Below are 12,562 nucleotides of genomic sequence, written 5' to 3'. Positions count from 1 at the left end.
GGAGGGATAGATTCCTGTCCCAGAGACTTCCCATGCTTTGGATCAAGATCCCAATTTACATTAGGCAGAGCTCCTCGCTAACACTCTTCAAAAGAAACCTTGATGAGTGAATGGGTAACAGAAAGTTTACCTCGGGAATCACTTCAGTGGGTCTGCTGGACAGAGGCACAGGGAACTAATCTAAGGGGATGGCAAAAGCCAACACATTCTGGCTAGGCTTATAAATGCCTTCGGGCAGATAGCCTAGTGCCCACCTATGAACCTATGAACCTATGAACTGTTTAACCTCACATACAAGTAGTTAATATTTCCCTATGATGAGACATCTCTCAGTTGTGCAGTAATGTCAATAATAGCGTATGACTCATGTCTGCAATATCCAGCTATGGAGTTTGACCTATAATGTATATCAAACATTTCAGTTGCCCACGCACATATATGAAAGCATAAGGAAATAAAAAAATGCACAAAAGGCACAGCACAGTCATCACAATTGGTATAGGGTAGTGGTGGGATGATACAAGAGGGCAAATCTGATTCCAAAGAAGTATTTAATTGTATTGTGTACTGGAAAGATCTACAGGATACACATGTGTTGTCCAACACATCAGAACCAACATCAATGATTCTATGTGAAATTTCTGCTGAGGTGTCTGGAATCTCTGACAGTAAGCAGGAACTCCTTAATTTCAGTCACAGTTGGTTCATTAGTAGGACCACCCCCTTGTAGCCATACATATCCAGCCATTTACTTCAACCCCCACATATCATGTAAATCGTCACGTCACTGTCTCTTTGTCAGATTTTTCAATATGTATTGCCACGGCTTCCTACACCATTTACATAGTTGACCATCTGCTCCCAGATATAGTCACAGGAGTACTTGTCACCTCTGCCTCTTTCTAAGAGGAATAAGCCATGTTGATATAGTGCTTGTATGACAACTTCATTCTCTACATCACTGCATGGCAATTTATGGGATCCAGATGTCTTGGACACAGCACTTTATGAGATGAAACATAAAAGAACAGTAAGACAGAAAATTAAGACACAAATGATTTTTAAATCAAATATGTATGAACGTTTGTATCTATCATGCACAAAATAATTTAAAAAGTAAGATTCACTATTACCACGTATACACACACACACACACACACACACACACACACACACACACACACACACACACACACACACACACACACACACGTTAATATAGACCCCCCAAAAACATAGGAAAGGAAATGAGAAGCAAGTGTAGAAGTTATGTAAAGAGGACAACATGAGTGTACCCATGTAGTACATTGCAGCATTAACAAAAGCAATGTACACTTTCTCATTACAGATGGATAAAACTGTTCCTGGATGATTACTTGTGTGGCTGGCAGACAGGTATATATCACAAGCTTAACACATTTTTGTGGGCTACAAATGTAAAACGCATAACCTTGCTACTAAGTGATACAACAGTCTTCTGCAATAACTGTTCAGATGTCCAGAGAAAAGTTTCCATAATGTCTTCTTACATTCTTTACAAACATTTCTAATGGAAAAAAATAGCTCATATACATGGCTATGCCATTAGCAAGGGATAAACAATACAGACAGTAAAACAATGGGTTTATTGTGAAATGCAATCCATCAGTAAGGTTGAACTACAACATTTTGTTAAAAACAGCAACATACATTTGCATCACGTCAGTTGTGAAACCTGAAAACAATTTTTTTTACAGGTGAATAGCAGCACAAAGCTCTTTAGATCCAGGTTCCCCTATCATGATACAAGTTCCTTTCCCTACATAATTACCTTGATACAGTGCAGATTCAGCCCTCTGAGTACTGTGAATATGAAAATGAGCTGTGATCTCATTAACATTCAGAATTATACAATGTGCACTAAGTGCAGGAAATGTCAACATGGTGTAAGGATCTACATGATTGCTGCACATGATCTACCTCTATAAGGATGAGCACTGAGAAGTGCTACTTGCTAAGAGCTTGCAAGTGTGAATGACTGCTCTGACTGCCGGATGTCCTCTTTGATGTGCACTTAGTGAGGTTGTATTAGAGAAAAGAGACATACACTAAATTCTGGGATTGCATTGATAGTTAGTAGAGCAATTTTCTGAATATTTTATGAATTGTTTATGACCTCAGTTTGTTTCTATGAGTAACAATTCTTCTGCAATTTTAGGGACGTAGATTACTCATTAAAACACAAATCAATAGCAATGCAAATGAGATATCATTGTTGTTAGAACATCATACATAAGGGAATGTTGCTCACAAAATAAAGAGAAGAAAACAACTTCAGTGTGGGAAATATTTGTGTTGTAATTTGTGAGGAATGATCAACTAAAGTGTTGCTAGGATCACATTCAGCCACACATCTGCTGGCAGATTTCAAAGGACAGTTTTCAGAGCTTGTTTCTGTTGTACATGTAAGGCAAATTAATACAATCTCACATCTTCCTTATATGTAATCTGCTTTTTCTTCTTCCTATTAAATGTCTGTGTTTCTGGCAAATAATAGTAATCACAATTATGTAGTTAATTCACTTGTTTGATGGTTCTAATCTAGAGAGGGTGCTGTTTGTGTGAGTGTACTCATGTTTAAGTAGCATATGTTCATGCTGAAAGGCAGCAAAGTAGAAGGCATATCAGAAGTGTACATTTTCAATACTTGTTTCATAATGTTTCCTTTTTATAAGCATATTTTGCTGCATCCTTTGTGTGCCATTTTGCATTGCACACTCTTGACTGACAACAACATTTAACTTCCTAATGTTAAAACTGACAGATGTAATTTGGAAAGCAATCAGTAGCACAGTTGAGACTGGTTCCGATGCACTTTCGTCAGCACAGATGAAAATGCAGCTGTCAGGTAACTTTCTCTATAACACAAGATGTAAGTGCAGGGAGCTTAGAGAAAGAGGACAGCAGATGTGAGGTTCCAGTCCAGTTTACATATAATTTTACAGAAGGAGCCAGAATGCCATTTGTCCCAACATTTTGATTAGCAATGTGACAATAAATATAAAAGAGTATCATAAATGTGTTCATTCCAACAAATGCATCATTACTGTTTGTTGTAGAAGCCAAATATAATGGTGTAAATTATATTAAACATTGCAATGATGATATCTAATGTTGAATCCACATGCATAGATATGATGTACGCTACAATTTTGTTAGAGTTATGTTATCATATAAGTATGTGTTTATGACGGTATGTCTTGTGAAGCATGTATGTAACCTAACCTACCATGTATTAATCTAATTATGCAACTCCATGAATTTGAGATGTATGTGCAAACAGAAATACTGACTTTTATATAGAAATGCAGTTTCATGACAAATCAAAGCCACAGACATAGAGACATCTCTGAAGAATATATCCATGCTTTCTTAAATAAGTATACCTCTAATTACCATATTAAAACATATTTTCTCCTATGGCAATGAATCCTTTTTTTCTCATGGATTCAATTCCCAGGAGGTACTACTTAATCTAACTATTGTGTAAGTCCCAACAACCCAATATGGTTGTATATGTCACAAGTCATACCATTTTTCCTCCAGCAAACCATGATTATAACAGTCATCATAAAGCATGTCATTAGTTAACACTGGAACATGTGTCAACAGTCTGAGCATCATACATGTCCAAATGTCACTGGTATATTTCACACCTACTGTGCTTTTTGATGTAATCACTGACAATGTGTCTGCAAGCCACTGTGTTGCTATCAGTTGTGAAAATTCAACTGCCATGGCTGTGCATGCTTATGCACAAGAACTTACATGCGAGATCTGAAATGAGCATCAATTCAGACACACATTTCTATCTTGACTTCTGTCAGCATGGCTGAAGATGATAGGGATGGTGTCCAATTAAGAGGGGTGGGGGTGTTAGGGAGTCAAAGATTTGTGTGACACTCCTTATGAAATGCTACAGCTAGAGGCTGATGCAGGGGAGATTATAATTGATCTCAGTATAAGGTAGAGACTTGGAATAAATTGACCAAGGCTGTTTTCAGTGGAAGTGATATCCCACACACTGGGGAGCAATGTCATCACCACTACAGTGACATGAAAAGGGCCAAGCAGAAACACCTGAGCCAATGGGAGGATGAATTTAGGAATGCAAACACTCCTCAGTTGTGTAAGCATACTGATCCATCACCAGTCTATGATATGGTAGTAATTAGCCAGCCAATGCAGTTATAGATTATGCTTTCCTACCCTTTTTCTTTTCTCTACTGTACAGCTGCAGAAGAGAGAGAGCAGAAAACAGCAAGGCACATCAGAAGCAACTACCTCAGAGAAGCACAGGGTAAGTATACATCAGTTCTGAATGCATGACAGAGGAGTATTTTCATTGCATCACTGTATACCATCTTGAGCAGGCATATCTTAACTTTGGTAGTAAACATACAGCCTGCTTTGATAGCTCTTGGTTGTTGCATTATTCAATGAGTACATCAGCTTAATTATGTGTGTAATCAATCCCCAGAAACACAGATTACAGGATAGTATGTATAACATATTAAATGCAACAATGCTTAACATTAACAATTACATTCTTCCAAATGCAGTTATTAACTTGGAAAGCATATATCTGATATAGTGTAGTCAAATACATGATTCTATTTGTCTTATCATATCATTGTGTATTGATTGATTTTATGACCTCCCATCATATATATGGATGTGGCAAAGGTGTACATATTTGTTTCTCAAAAATAATTGCGACATGCCATTGATCCAATTCTCTCTTTTTATCTTCTCCCACCCTGTCTGTTTTTGGAGGAGTTGGTTAAATAAGGCTTTATTCTATAGGGAAAACCTAATTTGATGTGGGTCTTTTTGATGGTATGTGATATGTGTTTGTCAGCTTTCATGTCATTTTATATTTCTAGCATATGCTTAACTGCAATCATCTGTATTTATCTCCAGTTACATTTTATGAACATATTATCTGAATAGTGGAGCAAGAAGGCATTTGCAAACACATTGCATGCCTAATAGTTGAGACTTATTAACCCACCCTTATCCTGCTCATGTCCTAATCTTGTTGTCCAAAGCATGACAGAGTAATAATAAGGAAACAACTAAGAGTGACACAGCACAAATATGGGCCTAAATGTTTCCTAAACAAAATTATTTGTACTTCGCTCTCCATCGCTCTCTCTCCACCCCTTTTGCTTTGTTTTCACTGTCACTTCACTCGTGTGATTTAAACTGTGTGAATTATAATTTTCTTTGTGGATTGCTGATAGAATGTTCAGATGTACAGACTGATTTATGCATACGTTCAAGGGCACTAATCAAGAAATACGTCAAACTGTCATTGACTGTCATAGTACACTATTTTATGGGTAGCTTTTTCCTACATATTGTTTTGAGACACCATTATCCTGCGTCTGTCATAATCTCTTCCCTGTCTCAATCGCCCCCTGTGCATGTCTGTTCCACCTTCTGTATCATCAGTCTGTCTCCTCAGCATTTGCACAATGCCTGACACCAAGTGGCACCTGAACCTTAAGAGAAATGAAAGTACACAGCTCTTCTTGGTAAAATCTAGTCAATTTTATCCTTCAGATGCAGCACTCGGGTGACCTTCATGCAATTGCGCTTAGCCTCACTGCACTATATACAGTCAGGCTAATCTTCTCTTGAACAGGTGACGAGTTGAATGTACTCCAAGTAGGATGTTCCAGTTGCAAATATTGTTAGGAATCCTTCTGCACTGGATTATTTATTTTGCTGTTAGCTGTAATATACACCTTATATAATGTTAAAATTGTCATTACTATGATGAAGCTTCATGCCTACATTCTCCCTTGTATCATTGTTTTGTGACTGCCCCTTCAAACCAGTAGAGTTAACGTTCTTACAGCTCAATCATGGTTATGCTTCTGACCTCTGTTTGCTTCGTATTAGAAATACTTAATTGTACATAGCATGACAGATTACTTATAAGGAAAAACATAACAGTAACACATGCCAAAGAAGTTAAAAAGTGGCATGAAAAATATAGCATTCTTGAAGTGTCTCTATCCCTGTTTCCACATACTCTATCTGTTCCTACTTCTGTATCAAAAGTTTTTACTGTTTCATGTTTATTAGGCTAATGGATGTAATGCACACATTATGGGATTTTACAATCATCATGAGTGCAATGAAGACTAATACATGTGTTCTTCTTTGCTTCAATCTGTTGTCATATTTTGTGAACTAGGATTTCCTACGTGATGTGGATAGATAATACTCGTCTGTAGATTTATTTTGCAGTATTGCCAAGTTTCAAATCCAGATGCATGCCAAAGTGTTTTTTAATGTTTTATATGACTCCTTTGTGTGTAATGTTGGCTACACCTTTTATTAACAAACTATTACCTGTTGCTGTACTAATGTGCTCCCTACTGGGAATATTGTCTTGTACAGCCCTTGCTTGAATAATTTAAGATGGCAAACCAAAGAGTAACACAGCATACATATATGCAGAAATGAACCATAAACTAATCTCTTAGTATGTCTGTATGTGTATTCCTGTCACCAATTGCTCCCTTTTTCCCATTCCTTCTGTGTCATCAAATAAACCTCCTTGATTCAATACAGATTCCATAAGCCATGTTTCCACCGCCAATAACATGCCTGGTCCCTCATGTGCTTCAGACTACACCTGTCTCATACTTATAAGGATAGAAGAACTGCAACTGTCATGACAAATATGTAAATCATGACACCTGAAACATGGCCATAAGATATATGTGTTCTGTATTCCATCAGTTTCAGACATGGTTGCACGTGTATACTGACTATTTGTGTGAAGGTCGGCATGGGGCATCGTAGACTGCTGCTAATTCCCTTAATAAGTTTGACACTTCAAGATATGATTACACATGCACTAATACTTTGCCATCAGTCATGCAAATGAGCTTGCCAGTGATGTGCTTCAGGAAGAGAGTAAAAAAAAAATTGCACCAAAAAATTATGTAGTAAGTTCTACATCTATGTGTTAATGGAATTTTGAAAACTAAGGTATCTGACTTTTAGAGTTATGCTGTCTCAATTAATTCATTCTGTTAATGCATGTCTGCACTCCAACGGTTACACTTCCAGCTTTGTTAAAATGGTGTGTAACCTTTTCACACGTAATCCATTACTGTTATTCAGAAGTGCACTGTCATATTTAGGAAGTGTCCGTTGGTTTTGTCAATTCACATTTTGCAACCATGAGCCAAAACAATTCTGAATGACACAATAAATGGTTACTATGCAGTCATCCCTGTATGAACTGTCATCAGTGCTTGCTTGACAGTGCATTGCTTTACAACTGTGATTGTCATTGACACCCCATACTGTGAAACAGATATATGTCACTCACAACAATCTACATGAATGACAGTATATAGATTATATCAAAAAAGTATGTAATTACATGGGACAAGCACAGTGTTGTTATGTAGGCCTGTCCAGACACATGCATTTCTCCCAAAACCTGTGATGCACTGTAGCTGATGTTTCAAACAGTGGACAAAGCTGCCCCTGCAGTTTATCCAATTTTTAGCACAAACATCTTCTCTAAAACACTATGATGAGGTCAGCCATTCATAAGGGCAGTCTGTTAATGTAAAAGTCAGTCTTCTCCTGTGGCACTTGATGTTCGTAGTTACTTAAGTTCATAGGTGTCACAAGGCTAATGAGCACTAGGGCCCTTATAACCCCCCAAATCATTTGGGTCTCGTGTATCATAGCTGTCTGTACCTGAGGAGGGGCATGTCAGTAGGGAGGTAACTAAGGATCTCTAGAGGGGCTTGTTAGTTAGGATAATACTTTTCTTATTGAAATGAGGGCTAGACCGTGGGTAAATTTACAATTTTGCATTGCATTTTCAAGATTTAGTTTGAATAGGGTCAGGCAAGAACGGTGTGTTAAATGGCTGAGGAGTCTTTGGGACACATATTTGTCACTTCAGCACATTCTGTTCATATCATAAGTGAAGTTCAGATCCCTGGATCTAGTGTTTTTGCTGCAATTTGATTTGCACATGTACAACAGATCCATCAGCACTGGGTCTGAGGAAGTCCTGTAAGCCATGCAAAGATCACCCCTCAGCAGCATGTAGGGTACTGAGTACAGAAATAGGGCCTTAAAGCAGGAGAGAGTATTCATACCCTGGATTCTCCTGGTGAGGAACCTTTGAGGGTGTTCCAGTTGTTGCAAGTGTCTAGTGAGATAAATGCCAAAGGGGGCATTGTATTCAATGATGGGTCTGATAAGGGTGGAGCAGACTGGGACTATAACCTAATATACTGTGCTCTCTAGGCTTAGTAACTAGAGAAGTAGGGGTTCAAATTCAACATTGCCTAAATAGTGTGACTCTGTGAACTATGTACAATTGGATCCATGACAACATCCAGTATGTAAAGTTACACTTAGGAGATGTATTTTCACTGGCAGAGGAGGACCTTATAAATTTTTATTATCCCCAGTTAAAACCCAGTTTTGGAAACAGAATGATTATGTCATGCTTTCAAAAATGAACTATGTCACAGTTGTAGTATGACTTGCACTGTGGGACTGGCTGTTGATACTGTGCTCACTAGACTGTGTAACTAAATAGGTAGGTAGTTTGAATCCAGCAATGATTAACTACGCTGAGTATGTAGTTGTCTGTTGGGCTACATAGAGAAGGCTTCTAATGCATATACAATGTGTATCAGTGTATTGCTACTGTAATTTTCATCCACCCTCTTTCCTGTTTAGAGCATCACCATATTAAATAGTGCACTGTCACAACTGTAAACCAATATCTCATGTGGTACATACGATTCAGGCAATGTTCTTTATGTAAACAATAAAGTAGTAGAACAGTACCAAATATGACTAATAATCCAAAGAAAAAGTGCTGAGCAATGGAGTAGAGATCAACAACCAATTGGTTTCAACAGTTTTATTCAAGCCACCAAAATACAAACACAAAAACAGTTAAACATAAACGCCTTAGCTTGTAACAATGCATTTTCGTCCTGTTAAACTAGACTTCATCAGATGACCAGTGCAGCCATATGTTTCTCATGTTTATACTAAATTAAATTAACTAAAACCAATGAGAATACATTGTCTACATTTAAAACAACCAATAAATATCGTGTTTAAAAATCCCATTATTAAAATACACCCTGCCTTATTTTCGTTTACCCATCCTTGAATAATATGAATATTCATATATGAATGTTCTTTATGTTGTGAACTTAGGTAGTCAGTTCAAATCCAGCAATTACTCCTTAGGCTTACTTGTGTCATTATGACTGTGACAATGCATGTAAGTAAAAATGTTGCCACCCAGATATCTGCTGTGTACATGTACAACTGTGAATTCCTATTACAAGAATTTATATTCATTTTTCACACAGAATTGCTTTATTTGATAATGATGATGCCACAAATGATGATGCCACTGGATGAACTTTTGTTTTCCGAAGAGGACTACTATGGCTTTTTCTGTGGTGTGAGGGAATGAGACAATGTTCTTGACCACCATGAGACAGGTTAGTTTTACCCTACTGATGACGTGTTGTTGCGATAGTAATCCTGCTCAGTATGATTGAAACTGCAGGTTCAGACATTTGGTGTATGCGCTTGGCCGAGGAGCCAATGGTGAGAAACTACCATCTGTGGGATTATGACTAAACACCTCTAAGTCAGAATCCCACCTAAACATAATGATACCGCAGCACCATGGATCTCCAGTTGGCCAGGGCTAGCCGGACACAAAGTTGGCGAGGAGTACTGCTCGTCACTGGGTTGAAGCATGGATGGAAGGGGGCCGCCTCTCTCCAGCAGTGCATGGGGAACCAGGTGCTAAATCATTCATAGATGACCTGATTCACATGATTTTATCCAAGTAGCAAAGGTGTGTATGGCAAAATAAAACACATCAGAAGTCCAGTCCAATCTAACTTTGGATGAAAGAGCTAAATTGGTTTATAAAACAGTGTGGAGACCTCCCTCTTGAACTTCTTCCTTTAGCTCTTCAAGTGTGTTTGTCATGACAGAAAGAGTATGCCTGTTTCTGTGCCATCAAAGGTTGATCTGCAGCTTTCTGATAGCTGTCTTGGCATGTGTTTGAGTATGGCAAGATGCAAATGATGGGTATGTCATTGATTGTCACAAGCATTATTTAATTTTCAAATAATAATTCTCTGTATAGCATGTCTTTAACTGAGCATTTATGTGCTACTGTAATTCTTTTATTCACACTCTAGAGCTTTACAGAACATGAGGGCTTGCATAACATTTTTTACAGTATGGCATGATGAAAGATCATCATAAAGTGTGATTGGATCTGTTAGGACAATTTTGTGCATGCTTGTGTGATTTACGTGCAGTTATGGCAGCATGTGTTGTAATTTCTTGTGAGCATGCCCATTATAATCATGTGGTTGTGCTCCATTTGTGAACGGAAAACTTAAACTAATGAAATGTCATCAGATCGGTGTTGTCATTGGTCACTTGTGTATCTTGAGTGCTATTATATTATTGTTTAGGATATGCATAAATATACAATACATAGGTTCTTCGATTAGTACTAAGCTAACTGCCCTTCTGAGCCATTTTAAGCCTAGCCAATTATCCCTTGTGAGACTCAAACCCTGGACCTTGTGCTTGTAATGCAAACACCATAACCATTAGGCCACATTCCCAACTGACAGTGGTGCTGTATTCTCTACTTCGTCATGTATAAACAAGAAGAAATGAGGCCTACAGCTGTTATGTCATACACATCAGAAAGGGACAACTTTTTGCCATTTGTTGTCATTCAGCAACCATAGAAAGGGGGATATACTAACAAGCTTATTTAATACATGTTTCAAGGTAGTATATCCCCCTTTCTATGGTTGCTGAATGACAACAAATGGCAAAAAGCTGTCCCTTTCTGATGTGTATGACATAACAGCTGTAGGCCTCATTTCTTCTTGTTTATACATGATGAAGTAGAGAATGCAGCAGCACTGTCAGTTATCACACACACACACACACACACACACACACACACACACACACACACACACACACACACACACACACACATATGCTCACACACACACACATTCCCCATGTATACATGTCATATTCAATAACGGCAATCCATGCGAACAAGGCCTAATGTATCAACTGTCCTTGATAACTGTTATCTCAGCTCAGCATGTTATTAACATTAATATCACATTTATTCCCCTTTGTTACAAAGGTGATTTGTGTCCCTCTCGCATCCTTTGTTAGTATGCCTATTTTATTTATATGTATGGGTCAAGAATTGTGGACAGGATTAATTATTATTACATCAATATGGAAGTATTAATGTTTAGAATGTTTGTTTGTGACACACACAGATTTGGTTGCATTATCTGAGTACATTTTCTTCACTTACCCTCCCGGCTTACTTATTTCTGTAATAATCCCATTGTCTTCTGTGTATATTCTCCCTGTTTAACTTCCCCTTCATCTTAATTCAGCTTGACCTCAGTTCATATAAGCTGTCTGCACATGCTCGCATAACACATTTCCCTATGGGCAAACCCTTTTGTTTACATTGTGTGCTCCAGCTTACATGCACCTTTTCATGGCCTCCAGCACCTCTGATGTCCATGAATAGGTGCTTCTGAATGTGTAAGTGTGATGAGCAGCATGCATATTCAGTGACCACTGCTGCTCATCCTGCTAGATTGCTTACATTGTGCAGGCTTTGAGGGAAGCCCACACAATTGTTAATGAATCCCACAGTTTGCTTCTATAAGCCATTTCAGGCCACATGTCTGTTGTGTTGTGTTTATGTCTAATTTAACCAGCTTAAATATGGGAAATGGGAGAATATGACAGAAAGGTACAGGGGAAGGAAGTGGATGTTTGCATAGATGGTGGAATACCATAAGAACATTTAAGTCATGTAAGTTTTAGGCTTACAGTGCTACTGTCATAATAATAATAATAATAATAATAATAATAATTATTATTATTATTATAGCCCTGGTTAAATTACTTGAGCAAGGTCACACAATAGAAAAATGAGGGCTGGGAAGAAGCAAACCCTATAACACAGTAACTAGAGTTCACAACATTAAAGTCCGTTGTGCTAGCTGTGCTGTGAGATGTGCAACATTCCAAACCCCACTCCTTTTTTTCCTACTAAGATTATTATGATCAATACTAACTACAACTATTATGGTTAGGGATAGCATGGCCATTGCTGACTACCTGTGATGTGTGCACTATGCATTAATAGGATCCTTCTCCTGGACCTTTCTGTCATATTCTCACAAAAATCATTAAACCAATGGTCGATATGCTGACCACTCTACTGTCACCTTACATATATCTGCAAGTCAGACTGTCACAGAGTTTTTCAAACTGGACAATGTACATTTTTTTTTGCAATGTCAACTTGTATTGAAAGCAGGCTTCACTATGTAACATAGTTCTCCTGTGAAACATATATTTTTATTTATTTATTTTTATTAATCCTTTATTGACCAGGTTAATCCCAATA

This window comes from Protopterus annectens, chromosome 4.part0, assembly GCF_019279795.1.
Source record: "Protopterus annectens isolate FY-2018-M chromosome 4.part0, PAN1.0, whole genome shotgun sequence".
Lineage (NCBI taxonomy): Eukaryota > Metazoa > Chordata > Ceratodontiformes > Protopteridae > Protopterus > Protopterus annectens.
This window is presented reverse-complemented; position numbering follows the sequence as displayed.